Consider the following 15,897-nt stretch of genomic DNA (forward strand, 5'->3'; position numbering starts at 1 on the left):
ATCCTCATCTTACACTTGACAGTACAACCCTAAGTATGTTTTACACAGCTATTCCTTCGTCAGGTTCATTTGCGAGAGCAAGTCAGTTTCTGAAGAAATTTTTTGTTGGTTAAAGATCCATTGAAGTATTCTCATTGGTTTTTTCCCCTGTGTTCTGATCCACTGGACTTGTTTGCAAAGAGCTTGTGGAAGGAGCTGCGAAAGCCCCCTTTCTGGTCTTGCCGGGGGTTTTGATCCTGAAAGATGTTTGCTCACTTTCTTTTTCTCCCTTTGGACAGAATATGGTGGTGTCTTCTAAATGCATCTCTTCCAAATAGGGAAGGGGGACCTATTTGGGATCTCTTGGGTGGAAAGAAGGTCCTGGATGTGTGATGGGCAATAGCAATAGCCGGCATATGTTTTACTGTATTCCTGTCTTAAATGACTAGGATTTAGCACAGTGGTGTTTCACTGTTCCTTTGTGCTTATGTAATCTTAAGACCTTTTTTAAAAAATTCTGTTGGAATACAGTTAAAACCCTTTTATTTAGCATAAACTAATAATTTATAATAAACTAATATAATTTAAACTATAATAAGCTAATAAAAATCAATATAATATCTGTACCGCTTCAGTGATGTTTATGAAGTTGTTTGTTCAACAGTTGTTTTTAAATTACTTTATTTATTTATTTAGTTTTGGCTGTGTTGGGTCTTTGTTGCCACGTGCAGGCTTTCTCTAGTTGTGGCGAGCGGGGGCCACTCTTCGTTGCGGGGTGCAGGCTTCTCATTGCGGTGGCTTCTCTTGTTGCGGAGCACGGGCTCTAGGCGTGCAGGCTTCAGTAGTTGTGGCACACGGGCTCAGTAGTTGTGGCTCACAGGCTCTAGAGCACAGGCTGAGTAGTTGTGGCGCACAGGCTTACTTGCTCCGCGGCATGTGGAATCTTCCCGGACCAGGGCTCGAACCTGTGTCCCCGGCATTGGCAGGCAGATTCTTAACCACTGCGCCAACAAATATTTTGATGTGATAAATGTTCTAGGCATTGGCAAGAATAATAAACAAGATAGATAAGTGTCTGCCCGTTAAAGAGCTTATGTTTGGGATGGGGGAGCAATAAACAAAATAAGATAATTTTAGATCGTGATCGGTGGTGTGTAGAGAGCTAAGAAGGACGATTCGTAGAGCATTGGAAGGATGGCGGCTACCTCAGAGAGGCCTTTCCAAGGGGGTGACATTTGAATGCAAGGAAGACAGGCATGTAAATACCCTCAGGGAGCCAGGGGTTCTAGGCAGAAGGAATGGCAAATGCAGAGCTTCTAAGTGAGGAACGAGGTTGTTGTATTTGGGGAAGCACAGTGGCTTGGAGAGAGTGAGGAGGTCAGAGTGATGTGGGATGGGGACGGAGAGGTAGGCAAGAGTGAGAACATGAAAAGCCTTGTAGGTCATGGTAGAGAATCTGGTTTTTATTCTAAACAGGGTTTTAAGTAGGGAAGTGACATGATCTAATTTACACTGACTGCTGAGGGGGAAATGGACTCTGAGAAGACAAGAACAGAAGCAGGAAAATCAGTTAGAAGGCTGTTGCAGGGCGCACTGGCCTGGCAGTGGAGATGGAAGAAAAAAATGGATAAATTTTGGAAATAGAATCAACAGGATTTATTGATAGATTGGATGAAGGGAAGAGAGAAATAAAAGATGGCTTCTGTATTTTTGCAGTGAGAGCTGGGTGAATATTGATGCCACTTAGACTTACTGTAGTTAGGAGTAGGTTTGGGGAGGAATTGAGTTTTGTTTTGGACATATGAAGTTTGATAAGTTTATTAGTTATCTAAGTGATCATATCATTAGTGTATAAGTAGTATCATCAGCTTGTAATTCGTCACAGGCCTGGATGACATAACCCAGGGTGGGGAGAGAGTGAAGATCTGTAAGTGATCAACATTTATTTCCCATTCAACAACCCCCCCCCCCCAGCACACACACAATGAATACATATGTACAGGAAAGTGGGGTTTGGGGTTTTTTTCCTAAATTATTTTACTAAATTACTAAATTATTTTGCTGATTTAAACATTCTAGTTAACTTATTTGAATGGGAAATGAGGTTTCTATTGTATATTTTATATAATTTCTTATGTAAATGGAATACATTTATTATAACTTATACCTGGAGTACACTGTTATACTACAAATTTGAGTTTTATATTACTTTTGTAAATAAATATAAATTATTATGGGAAAATATAAAAAGACAGTGATTGTGGATTCTAGTTAAGTGCCTGGAAAAATAAATACTTTTTATTCCTTGGGAGTAATTCTTTTAAATACTTCTTATGAATATGAAATTATGAATACTTCAAATGAAATAAAATACAGCATGCTTTTCAAACTGTGCTGTATTAGTAGTTTTATTTTCTTAAATATTAAAAAAATTTTCAATTTGGTTTTATTTGGCAAGGAACGCTTCCTACTGGTTCTTTTTTTTTTTGATTTAGGGACTGATGGAGATAGTGTGTACATCCTGTGGCCAAATTTTGGTGTTATTTGGAAAGAGGGTCTTGGTGTTTCAGAGAGCTCAGGTTTTAGGAAAATGTGTAAACTCTACTTATTTAAGGTTTAGAGGGCTTCCCTGGTGGCGCAGGGGTTGAGAGTCCGCCTGCCGATGCAGGGGACACGGGTTCGTGCCCCGGTCCGGGAAGATCCCACATGCCGCGGAGCGGCTCGGCCCGTGAGCCATGGCCGCTGAGCCTGTGCGTCCGGAGCCTGTGCTCCGCAACGGGAGAGGCCACAATAGTGAGAGGCCCGCGTACCGCAAAAAAAAAAAAAAAAAAAAAAAAAAAAGATTTAGATAGGGAGCTTCCAGTTTGAGATGATGGGCTGAACACCCATTTTTAATCCCCAGCCCCTAAGATCGTAATAAAATTTTTTGTGTAAAAAAATAATAAAAAATAAATCTCTTAAATTGCCGTAAAACATGATAGAGATGTAGATTTTCCAAGGACTTGAAGGTGAAAGCTGGTGTGATTATAATGATGACAAGTGAAAGTAGAGAAATCCACATCCCAAAATATGCATGGGAGAAGTCAGATTTGGAAGCTGCTCTCACCTGCACTGACATGGAGAGGCCCCAGGGTCAGAGTTGACAGGTACTAAAAAGCAAGAAGGAATTGGCAGGGGAGGTGCTGAGGGCAATGAAATGAAAACTATCCAAGGAGCACCTGGGCCAGTGGAACCTTCTCAACCCTCCAGATCGACTGTCCCTACCATACTGTCTCCACACACATAAAAATTACGTGTTGTGGCATATATTAGTACTTCATTCCTTTTTATTGCCCAGTTATATAACATTGTATGGATATACCACATTTTGTCTATATTTGTTCATTGATGATGGACATTTGAGTTGTTTTTACTTTTTGGCTATTATAACTACTGCTATGAACATTTGTGAACAAGTTTTTACGTGGATATAAGTTCTCATTTCTCTTGGATTATATACTTAGGAGTGGAGGTGCTAACAGACAGTTTCTAGAGTGGCTGTACCATTTTACATTCCCACCAGCAATAGGTTGCAGTTTCTCCACATCCTTGCCAATACTTACTCTCCATCTTTTTTTATTATAGCCATACTTGTAGATGTGAAATTGTATCTTTTTTTTTTTTTTTTTTGCGGTACGCGAGCCTCTCACTGTTGTGGCCTCTCCCGTTGCGGCGCACAGGCTCCGGACGCGCAGTCTCAGCGGCCATGGCTCACGGGCCCAGCCGCTCCGCGGCATATGGGATCTTCCCGGACCGGGGCACGAACCCGGGACCCCTGCATCAGCAGGCGGACTCTCAACCACTGCGCCACCAGGGAAGCCCCTCATTTTGGTTTTGATTTGCATTTCCCTAATGGTTAATGATGTTGAGCACCTTTTCATATCTTGTTTTCTTTTTATTGAAGTATAGCTGATTTACAATGTTGTGCTGATCTCTGCTGTACAGCAGAGTGACTCAGTTATACATGTATAGACATTCTCTTTTTTACATTCTTTTCCATTATGGTTTATCACAGAATATTGAATATAGTTCCCTGTGCTATACAGTACGACCTTGTTGTTTATCCATCCTGTATATAATAGTTTACATCTGCTAATCCCAAACTCCCACTCCGTCCCTCTCCCACCCCCTCCCCCTTGGCAACTCTGTTCTCTATATCTGTGAATCTGTTTCTGTTTTGTACGTAGATTCATTTGTGCCATATTTTAGATTCCACATAAAAGTGATACCATGTGGTATCTGTTTTTCTCTTTCTGATTTGCTTCACTTAGTATGATAATCTCTAGTTACATCCATGTTGCTCTAAGTGGCATTATTTCATTCTTTTTTGTGGCTGAGTAGTATTCCATTGTATATATGTACCACATCTTTATCCATTCATCTGTTGATGGACATTTAGGTTGTTTCCATGTTTTGGCTATTGTGAATAGTGCTGCTGTGAACATAGGGGTGCATGTATCTTTTTGAATTATAGTTTTGTCTGGGTATATGCCCAGGAGTGGGATTGCTGGATCATATGGTAATTCTATTTTTAGTTTTCTGAGGAACCTCCATACTGTTCTCCATAGTGGCTGCCCCAGCTTACATTCCCACCAACAGTGCATGAGGGTTTTCTTTTCTCCACACCCTCTCTGGCATTTGCTATTTGTAGACTTTTTAGTGATGGCCCTACGTTTTAAAGATTTATTTATTATTTAATTTATTTATGTTTGGCTGTGTTGGGTCTTAGTTGTGGCACATGGGATCTTCGTTGAGGCATGCGGGATCATTCGTTGTGGCGCGCAGGCTTCTCTCTAGCTGTAGTTTTCTCTTCTCTAGTTGTGGCGTGCAGATTCCAGGGTGCGTGGGCTCTGTAGTTGTGGCACACGGGCTTAGTTGCCCCGTGGCATGTGGGATCTTAGTTCCCTGACCAGGGATCGGACCTGCTTGCCCTGCATTATAAGGCAGATTCTTTACTACTGGACCACCAGGGAAGTCCCAGTGATGGCCATTCTGACTGGTGTGAGGTGGGTACCTCATTGTTGTTTTGATTTGCATTTCTCTAATAATTAGTGATGTTGAACATCTTTTCTTGGGGCTACTGGCCATCTGTATGTCTTCTTTGGAGAAATGTCTGTTAAGATCTTATGCCCATTTTTTGATTGGGTTGTTTGTTTTTTTGTTGTTGAGTTGTATGAGCTATTTGTATTATTTTGGAAGTTAATCCCTTGTCTGTTGCATCATTTGCAAATATTTTCTCCCAGTCTGTAGGTTGTCTTTTTGTTTTGTTTTTTTTTGTGTGTGTGTGGTTTCCTTTGCTGTGCAAAACCTTGTAAGTTTGATCAGATCCCATATGTTTATTTTTGTTTTTATTTCTATTGCCTTGGGAGACTGACCTAAGGAAACATTGGTATGATTTATGTCAGAGTATGATTTATGTCAGAGCATGTTTTGCCTATGCTCTCTTCTAGGAGTTTTATGGTGTCATGTCTTATGTTTAAGTCTTTAAGCCATTTTGAGTTTCTTTTGTGCATGATGTGAAGGTGTGTTCTAACTTTATTGATTTACATGCAGCTGTCCAACTCTTTTTTTTTATTTTACTAGTATAAATATCTTATAAGTAATTTCTGGCAGTTTCTAACCAATGAAATATATTGCACAATAAACCACCTCACATCTTCCAGGAAGAAAAAAACACTATATTTGAATAGTAATGACATCACCCACTGAATTAGGACACAGTTGAAATTTGCTTTAAATATTTCTTTGGGGAAGGGGATACACACTTCTACTCAATTAAGAGAAACATTTTTACAGTTCGGAGGTCTTTTGTGTTTTTTTTTTTTTTTTTTTATCATGCCGTGAATTCATAGGGACTGGGTTCTGGCAACTCAGACTCCTTTCCATTGGTTCTCACAAAGTGTGCATCTCTAGGTGGAGCAGGCTGGTGCTTCAATTGAACCCAAGTACCTTTCTCTTTGGCTTTTTTCTTTTTCTGATCATTTTCCTTCACACGTTTCAGGAAGCCATCTTAGCTCTTAGAGTGCTTAATTTGCTTCATAATCTCTTTGCAGGACTCTTGCCCTTAACTCATTTGTTTACAACAGTGCCAACAGCAGCTGGGTGACATTGTAGACTCTTCTGTGCTGCCATGGCAGCATTTTTGAGGTGTTCCTTTTTGAACAGTGCCCATTCCCTTGATGTCTACAATATCATCTTTCTTGTAGATTGGCATATTTGTAGCCAAAGGAACAACTCCATGTTTTCTAAAAGGCCTAGAGAACATATAGCGGGTACTCCTCCATCCCTTTGTGTTGATCATTTTGGTGAATTACTAGAAGATGGCATTCTTGCTGAAAGGAAGTCTAAATATGTTCCTTGAAAAACTCTATTCCGATCTTTTGGGTTGTTGTTGTTGTTGTTTTTTCTATTGAGTTGTAAGAATTCTTTATGGATTATAGATATAAGACCCTTATCTGATACATGAATTGCAAAAAAATTCTCCTATGGATTGTTGTTTCCACCTACTTGAAGCACAGAAGTTTTAAATTTTGATTATCTGTTGGGTTTTTTTTTTCTTGTGTTACTTATGCTTTTGGTGTCCTATCTTATTTAAAAAAAGAAAAAACATTGTCAAATCCAAGATCACAAAGACTTAATGCCTGTATTTTCTTCTAAGAGTTTTATGGCTTTGCTCTTACATTTAGATCTTTGATCCATCTTGAGTTAATTTTTGTCGCATGTGACATTATAAGGTTAATTTGTCTAATGTAACCCAAAAGCGTATAGAAGATACGTGAAAATGTAGACATTTATTTTTATAACATTTTTCAACCATTTAAATTTTTAAAATAAGCCTGGTTTTAAATTTATCATTTAAAATTATTAGCTAAATTAGAAAAGTTTAACTTTAAGTTTTTTTAAGTTTAACAAAGCTAAATTAACTTTGGGTTTTTTTGGCCGCACTGCGCAGCACGTGGAACTTCCCCCACCGGGGATTGAACCTGCGTCCCCTGCAGTGGAAGCACGGAATCTTAACCACTAGACCGATAGGGAAGTCCTGAGTTATTTTGGTTTTAACCCTCATTTTGTGGTGGGGAAACAAGCATTCCTGAACTATTTTTGTCAAGAAAAGGCACATCTTTTCTGAATGTGGTGACAGTAGTAGTAAGCCAGATGTGACAATGGAAATAGTTTAGAGAATGAAGAACAATAAAGTTTGTTTTGCTCAGAAGCATGTTCCCTTGTATACTGAGTTTGGCTTTTTTCGAAATAATGATGAAATGCTAAAACCACAACATCTTATTTTATAGATATTCAGGCTCGTGAAGCCATCAACACTTAAGCACAAAAGACAACAAAACATAAATAAGTTCAAAAGCAAAAAAACCACTGAGAAAATAAATAAGAAATTATTGTGCATCTGTTGCCACTAGCCATCTGCAGAACTTTTTCACCATCCCATACTGCCACTCCTTACTGATTAAGCAATAACTCCCCACTTTCTCCTCTTCCAGTCTGCGGTAACCATAGTTTTACTTTCTGTCTCTATAAATTTGACTATTTTAGGTACCTCATATAAGAGGAATCATACAGTATTTACCCTTTTGTGTCTGGCTTATTTCACTTATCATGTCTTCAAGGTTCATTCATGTTGTATTAGAATTTCATTTTTTTAAAAGCTGAAGAATCTGTTATGTGCGTTTACCACATTCTGTTTCTTCATTCATCTATTGATAGATATTTGGGTTGTTTTCACCTTTTGGCTATTGTGAATATTGCTGGTATGAAAGTGGGTATACAAACATCTGTTTGAGACCCTACTTTAAATTTCTTTGGGTATATACCCTAACGTGGAATTGCTGGATCATATGGTAATTATATGCTCAGTTTTTTGTGGAACTACCATAGTATTTTCTACAATGGCTGCACCGTTTTACGTTCCCACCAGCAGTGCACGAAGGCTCTTAATTTTTCCACATCCTCCCAACACTTAACTGTTTTTTGTTGTTGTTGTTGTTTTTAATAATAGCCATCCTAATGTGTGTGTCTCATTGTGGTTTTGATTTGCATTTCCTTAATGATTAGCGATGTTGATTGTCTTTTTATGTACTTACTGGCCGTTTGTATATCTTCTTGGAAGAAACATCTTTTCAAGTCCTTTGTCCATTTTTGAGTTGAGTTGTTTTTGCTGTTGTTGAGTTCTTTATATAGCCTTTTACCTTTTAATGTTCTTTTACTAGAGGTGTTGTTCACTTAACTTTTAAAGAAGTGGTTTATAGAATTGGTTGCAGGACCAAATCTCCTATCTGTGTACTGCAGGTATTAGCTATTCTAAATTCTGTTGAATTTTAATGTAGACATTGATTGGGTTTTGGCATGCTGCTCCACCAGCCTTCCAAAGATCAGGCTTAATTTCTTTTTTTAAAAAAGTTAATTAACTAATTTATTTATTTTTGGCTGCGTTGGGTCTTCGTTGCTGCGTGTGGGCTTTCTCTGGTTGCGGCGAGTGGGGTCTACTCTTCGTTGCGGTGCGCAGGCTTCTCATTGCGGTGGCTTCTCTTGTTGCGGAGCACAGGCTCTAGGTGCGCAGGCTTTAGTAGTTGTGGCACGTGGGCTCAGTAGTTGTGGCTCACGGGCTCTAGAGCGCAGGCTCAGTAGTTGTGGCGCATGGGCTTAGTTGCTCTACGGCATGTGGGATCTTCCTGGACCAGTTTTATATGTGATATATGATTTCATCCTCACAGCAAGATGGGTATTTATGTCTGTATTTTTCAGATCAAGGAAAACTGTGGGATCAGAGTTAAATGAAGTAAACTGCTGAAAATATATAGTTAATAAATAGTTTACCAGTGTTGATACTTAGCCACAGCTTTCTTCAAGTCTGTCAATTCATACACTGAACTAACCGTATAAAACTCATACTGTAGTCTTATATCTGTGTTTTGAGAATATGTTCATAGCATTTAATAGTTGTTAAAAATCTAGTTATTCCTATCTAGTTTCTTCCTTTAAATATTATCCAGGTATGACTGTAGAGGGCAAATTAGTCAAGTGATCCCCCCAAAACTACTGTGTGATTGTCTTATTACTCTCTTTTTAAAAAAGACCTAGAATTATATGAAAAACAACAACCCTGCTTCATCCCTGGCTTTTAAAAAGTATGTAAACACTGAGTTAAGGATTTTATTTACTTTAAGCCATTGTCCAATTCTTAACATAAATGTAAAATCCCACACACAACGTATTTCTTTCAAAATAACTCCTGTCTCTAGCAATTCTTAAGTATTTTGTTACCTAACTTGCACTAATTACGTAAATTTAGGTGTGACTAGCCATTTATGTCTGAATACACTAAACTCTAAGGACAGATCAGCATAGAGTGGGTTGTGTGGGGAAATGTATGTAGCAGACAGGAATTGATGGATTCTTTTGAGAAATGAAATTACTTAGTCCAATGACTGGTACACACTTAAATTCAGGGAGTGTATGCTCTTTACTACCATTAGCACCAGGTTATTAGGGTTATGTAGAAAGGTCACCAGGATGGCCATGTGGAGGAGGGATTGAAAGCCCTTGCCTCTACGCAGCACAAAGGAAAACAGTTATATGGCTCTAGTTATATTCTTTTTTTTTCCTTTTAAAAAAAAAAAAACTTATTGAAATACAGTTGATTTACAGTATTAGTTTCAGGTGTACAGCAGAGTGATTCAATTATATATTGTTTGTGTCTGTATATATATATATATTTTTTTTCAGATTCTTTTCCCTTATAGGTTATTATAAGATATTGAGTATGGTTCCCTGTGCTATACAGTAGGTTCTTGTTGGTTATCTATTTTATATATAGTAGTGTGTATATTTTAACCCCAAACTCCTAGTTTATCCTCCTTCCCTCACCCTTTCCCCTTCAGGAACCATAAGTTTGTTTTCTATGTCTGTGAGTATATTTCTGTTTTGTAAAAATAAGTTAATTTGTATCATTTTTTAAAAATATTCTGCATATAAACAATATCATATGATATTTGTCTTTCTCTTTCTGACTTCACTTAGTATGATAATCTCTTGGTCCATCCATGTTGTTGTAAGTGGCATTATTTCGTTCTTTTTTATGTCTGGTTATATTCTGAGAGAGATTATGAGGGCCTGAACTTAGGGCAATGGGAACAGAGAGAAGAGGTTGAATTTAAGAGCTCTTTAGGACAAGACTTAGATTAGATTTGACAGAATTAGACTGATTAGATAGAAAGGGAGATTAGGATGAATCTGTTGTTTCTGGCTCGGGTGATTGGGTGGATGGTGCCGTCACTCACCTAGATGAGAACTGGAGCAGGTTCAGGAGTTATGGATTGGACATGTTGAGTTCTCCTTTGTATTAATACGGTATTGTGATGTATTAGGACCCCTTCCTGAGAAGGCTGGGCTGAGTGGAGGAAACTGAGCCTAAGGACTAAATCTATGTAAATAACCGAGGATATGCTAGAACCATTATTTTTCTCTTCTTTTTTAAAAAACTCTTTATTTTGGAGAAATTTAAATATAGAAATACATGATTCATATTATGAGCCTCCTATGTACCCGTCTCTGAACTTAAGCAATAATGGTGTATCTTGTTTTGTATATACCCCTTCTATATTATTTTATTTATTTTTTATTTTTGGCTCTGTCAGGTCTTAGTTGCGGCACACAGGAACTTTTGTTGCCGTGTGCGGGCTCTTCGTAGCGGTGCATGGGTTCCTCTCTAGTTGTGGTGCATGGGCTCCAGAGCACACGGGCTCAGTGGTTGCGGTGCACAGCTCTCTAGTTGTGGTGTGCAGCCTCCAGAGCACATGGGCTCTGTAGTTGTGGCACGCAGGCTCTCTAGTTGTGGTGTACGGGCTTAGTTGCCCCACAGCATGTGGGATCTTAGTTCCCTGACCAGAGATCGAGCCCACATCGCCTGCATTGGAAGATGGATTCTTAACCACTGGACCACCAGGGAAGTCCCTATCCCTTCTATATTATTTTAAAGCAAATCCAGGACATCCTATCATCTTCATCATATCTCAGTATTTATTTCTAAAAAGACTCATTTTTAAACATATCATTATTATACCTAAGAAAATGAGCAGTAATTCCTTAATATCAAATATCTAGTAAGCATTCAGATTTCGAGTTGTTTCAAATGTCATGTTTTGTTTGCTTTTCTTAAAATTTTGTCAAATAAAATACAGATACAGAAAATCACCAAAAAGCAAATGTATAACTAATGAGTTACTTTAAGGCAAACACTCTTGTAACCATCACCAGATGAGGAAGTAGAACCCCAGAAGCCCCTGCATATGCCCCCATCCCCTCTCTCCCCTATAAATAACCATTACCCTGATTTTTATAGTTATCACTTTCTTGCATGTTTAATTAGTTTTATCACCTAAATGTGCATCCGTTGGAACATTTTAGTCTTGCTCACTAAAAACAAAAGTTGATTGTCTTTTATATATAGAATTTTCTCTGTCCCATTATTTTCCGATACTTTAGTTGTGGAAGGAACTAGGCCATTTGACCTATCAAATTTCCCACAGTCTAGATTTCGCTGGTTGCATACTCTCGTGCATCTCAGTATATTTCTCTGTTCCCTGTATTTCTGTAGTTTGGCAGTAAGATTCAGAGGCTTTGTTAGACTGACGTTTGATCCTTTGGCTAGAATATAGATAGTAGTGTGTTCTTCCGTTCAAAGGCACATAACATTTGATTATCTCTCTTTTTATGATGTGAACACCACTGATGCTTAATGCTTGTATCTGTTCATTCATGGTGTGTGGCTATTAGTGTTATTCTGTCACTTCTACTTCATTTACTACAGGCACTACTTTTATATAAAGACTCTTTTCCTCTTCTACAGTTTGTTTACCTGAAGGGACAGTTTATATAGGAAAGCAGAATAAAGCTTGATCCCTTCCCTTTACTGACCAGTTTTCAAGATGATGAGTTTGTTTCTGTCTTCCTCCAAAGGTGAACAAGTCTTCCCTTTAAAAAATATCATTATAGGGACTTTCCTGGTGGTCCAGTGGTTAAGACTCTGTGCTCCCAATGCAGGGGGCACAGGTTCGATCCCTGATTGGGGAACTAAGATCCCACATGCCACACAGTGTGACCTAAAAATATCATTATAAGGCTTCCCTGGTGGCACAGTGGTTGAGAGTCTGCCTGCTGATGTAGGGGACACGGGTTCGTGCCCCGGTCCGGGAAGATGCCACATGCCGCGGAGCAGCCAGGCCTGTGAGCCATGGCCGCTGAGCCTGCACGTCCGGAGCCTGTGCTCCGCAACGGGAGAGGCCACAACAGTGAGAGGCCTGTGTACCGCAAAAAAAAAAAACATTCGTTTTTTTTACATTCGTATAAACTCACGAATGTAAACGTATTTGATGGGTTTCATACAATGCAATTGTCACTATTGAAACGTAAATTGTCCCGTCTTAGGTCTGTGGGAGCCTCTTCTATAATACTTGACTCATAAGTCCTTTTGATATGACCCTAGATGACTTTGATAGCTTGTTTGTTATCTGGTGTGGCAAGATGTTCCAAGTTCATCTTGTCCATTTCCTGCCCTGTACGTGGAATCAGCCATTTCTCTAAGAAGCTCTGGTTTCCTTTAGGGTGAATTATATGTCAAGCTCCAGTTAGGGGCTAAGGATGCTCTCTGCTACTAGGTTGGTCATATTTTCTAGTCCTTTTAAATGGAGAGAGCTAAGATACACACCCACAAAGATACAGTACTTCATGAGTTCATATTGATATTTCCAATTCAAATCTTATTAAACCTCTTCTCCATTACATCCCAATCCTCTTTTTTCCATTCCGAGAATCTTGATCTTTAAGGATGTTGGGGATGAGATGTTAGAATTAATGTATATGGTAATTACTCGTTGACTTTATCCCATAGTACATGCTCAATAGTCCCAAATAATAATACTAATATAACCATTAACATGATTATTGAAAACATTAAAAAAAATTTTACATATGCTCTCTCCATTCTCTTCCCATTCTTCTAATGGTCATACATAATAGTCCCACAGTATTTGAGCATTTGCCTATTTAAATACTATACTCTCTGCCTCTTAGCCCTCGTTTTGTCTCATGTCTACAGGTAACTATACATAAACACTCACAAGGCCTTTATGTCAATGTTTCTTTAGTCATTCTGATTGTCTAAGTCAGTTATGCTGGATACAAAAATCCTTGCCTCATACTTTCTTTCAAATTCTTAAATATATTAATTTTCTTCTAATGTAACAATTCGCTGTTGAAAAATAGGATACTCTCTTTTTCTAGATACCTAAAAAGTTCTTCTTTGCAGTACAGCAGTTTTACCAGAATGTTTTGGTGTTTGTCATTCTAGGTTGATAGTCTCTTTTTCCTTTTATTTCACGAACACTTTCTTCTTCAGATACTCTCATTGTCTATATATTCTTTGCCTCCCTCCAATATTTCTAGTTTTCTCTTGAGTATCACTGGCGGGAGTCATACGGGCTAGATTGTTGCAACCTCTTCAGTCTTTGTTGGCAGCCGCTTGCGCTCAGCTGGTACTGAGAGGTCAAAACTCCTTCTCATTTCAACTGCTGCTCTCAAATTGGCCTGTTGTGCTTTCTAGCAAATTCTTGTTGCCTGTTTTGGGCTTATTCTGTTCTGAGTTCCATTAAATGCAGCCTCATTGAATATCTCTTTTTCTGCCCACGCAGACACTACTGTGTAGGCCTTTTGGCTATTGGTAGTTTGTATTCTGGCATTTGTTGAAGGTACTTTGTCATCTAGTTTTGTTGTAAATGTTGTCAGGGGGTTTAGGTTTTGCTGCCTAGTCGTTCCATCTGTTTTTATGTGGGGATTTGGAGAGTTTGAGAACTACGCTGCTATTGCTGTGTTCCCAGACTCCCCCGTAACTGGGGGTGTGTGTGTGTGTGTTTACAGTCTGTATGAAGCAGAATTTAAATAAATTGATGTCTTTTATAATCTGTAGATTCCCCCTCTGTATGTCTCTCCCTCTTTCGCTCCTCTTTTCCCTTACAAATTATTAGTTGAAGAAACTACATTCTGTGTCCTGAAGAGGAATCCTAAAGATTTTGCGTATCGCATCTCTCTTGTATAGTTTAACGTGTTCTTCTGTCCTCGGTGTTTCCTTCAAACTGGTAGGTGGAGCTGGAGTCTTGAACAGATTCAGCTTCCATCATAGGTTGTACATTCAAAAAACAAACAAAACACTGGATGGGCCAACTCAAGGAAAGCAAACAATACAGAAACAGAAGCACTCCATTTGCAAAGTTGACATTGAAGAATAGGCAGTTCCACAGAAACAGAAAATAGAATAGTGGTTGCCAGGTACAGGGGGCAGGGAGGCTGAGGAGTGACTGCTTGTGGGTACAGAGTTTCCTTTTAGGATGAAGAAATTAGGTTGTGGTGATGGTTGCACAACTTCTGAAAACCACTGAATTGTATACTTTAAAAAGACGAAGTTCATGGTACGTAAATGGTATTTCAATAAAGCTGTCATCTTGTAAAAGGAAGTTAGATTTGAAAAGGAAGAGGGTTACCTAATTCTCTGAGACTGGTAGGAAGGAGAGTTGGCATGGGTACACGTGCTGATAAGTTTGTAAGTGACCTCTCCCACTAGCTGTAGACTAATATATTCAACTATCTATTGAATACACCCATTTGGATGTTCTATAGGCATGTCAAACTCAACATCATTGCTGCCCGATAGAATGTAATACAAGACACATGTAAGTTTTAATTTTCCAGCAGCCAATTTAAAAAGTAGATGGAGGGCTTCCCTGGTGGCGCAGTGGTTGAGAGTCCGCTTGCCGATGCAGGGGACACGGGTTCGTGCCCCGGTCCGGGAAGATCCCACATGCCGCGGAGCGGCTGGGCCCGTGAGCCATGGCCGCTGAGCCTGCACGTCCGGAGCCTGTGCTCCGCAACGGGAGAGGCCACGGCAGTGAGAGGCCCGCGTACCGCAAAAAAAAAAAAAAAAAAAAAGTAGATGGAAGTATGTGAAATTGATTTTATATCTTTTATTTAATCTAGTATATCTAAAATAATATATTTCAGCATGTAGTTATAAAAATTATACATGAGCTCTTTTACCTTCATTTCTCATGAAGGTCTTTGAAATGCAGTATTTCACACTGACAGCATACCCAATTCAGACTTGGCACATTCCAGGTGTTCAATAGACACATGTGGGTTACACCTAGAGTACTGGACAGTGCAAATGAGAAGGTTTAAAATGGAATTCATGAATTCATTCCTGTCTCCTTGATCTCAGTAAATGACCCCTCCTTTTAAGGATCATTGTCCTATTTCTTCTTCCTTACAATCCACATCAATCAATCATTTAGTTCCACTGATTTTTTTTTTTTTTTTTTTTTTGGCTGCGTTGGGTCTTCGTTGCTGCGCGCGGGCTTTCTCTAGTTGCGGTGAGCGGGGCACTACTCTTTGTTGCGGTGCATGGGCTTCTCATTGCGGTGGCTTCTCTTGTTGTGGAGCACGGGCTCTAGGCACGTGGGCTTTAGTAGTTGTGCCTCCCGGGCTCAGTAGTTGCAGAGTGCGGGCTCTAGGGCATGGGGGCTTCAGTAGTTTGGCGTGCAGGCTCAGTAGTTGTGGCTCACGGGCTTAGTTGCTCCGCAGCATGTGGGATCTTCCCGGACCAGGGATCGAACCTGTGTCTCCTGCATTGGCAGGCAGATTCTTAACCACTGAGCCACCAGGGAAGTCCTCCACTGGTATTTATCTTTAACATTTTTGCAAATCCATCTCTTCTTATCCGGTCCTACCAGTTTCCTGAAATTCAGCACTGCTTGCCTGGGCTATTACAGTAGCCTCTCAACAGGTCTTCCTGTTTCTGTTTCTGCCCTTCATAAGTTA

The 15,897-nt window shown here is 39.4% G+C and overlaps 1 protein-coding gene and 1 pseudogene across 6 annotated transcripts in view; one reads left to right on the forward strand and one right to left on the reverse strand.

The window, feature by feature from the left end:
- Positions 1 to 15,897, forward strand: part of TFDP2 (transcription factor Dp-2) — a 166,649-nt gene that overhangs the window by 124,883 nt on the left and 25,869 nt on the right. The gene's annotated exons all lie outside the window — the stretch shown is intronic.
- LOC309962409 (large ribosomal subunit protein eL21-like) lies at positions 5,785 to 6,319 on the reverse strand (annotated as a pseudogene). Its single transcript has one exon. The product of its transcript is annotated as a large ribosomal subunit protein eL21-like (transcript).

This window comes from Leucopleurus acutus (assembly GCF_964270905.1).
Source record: "Leucopleurus acutus genome assembly, chromosome: 5".
Lineage (NCBI taxonomy): Eukaryota > Metazoa > Chordata > Mammalia > Artiodactyla > Delphinidae > Leucopleurus > Leucopleurus acutus.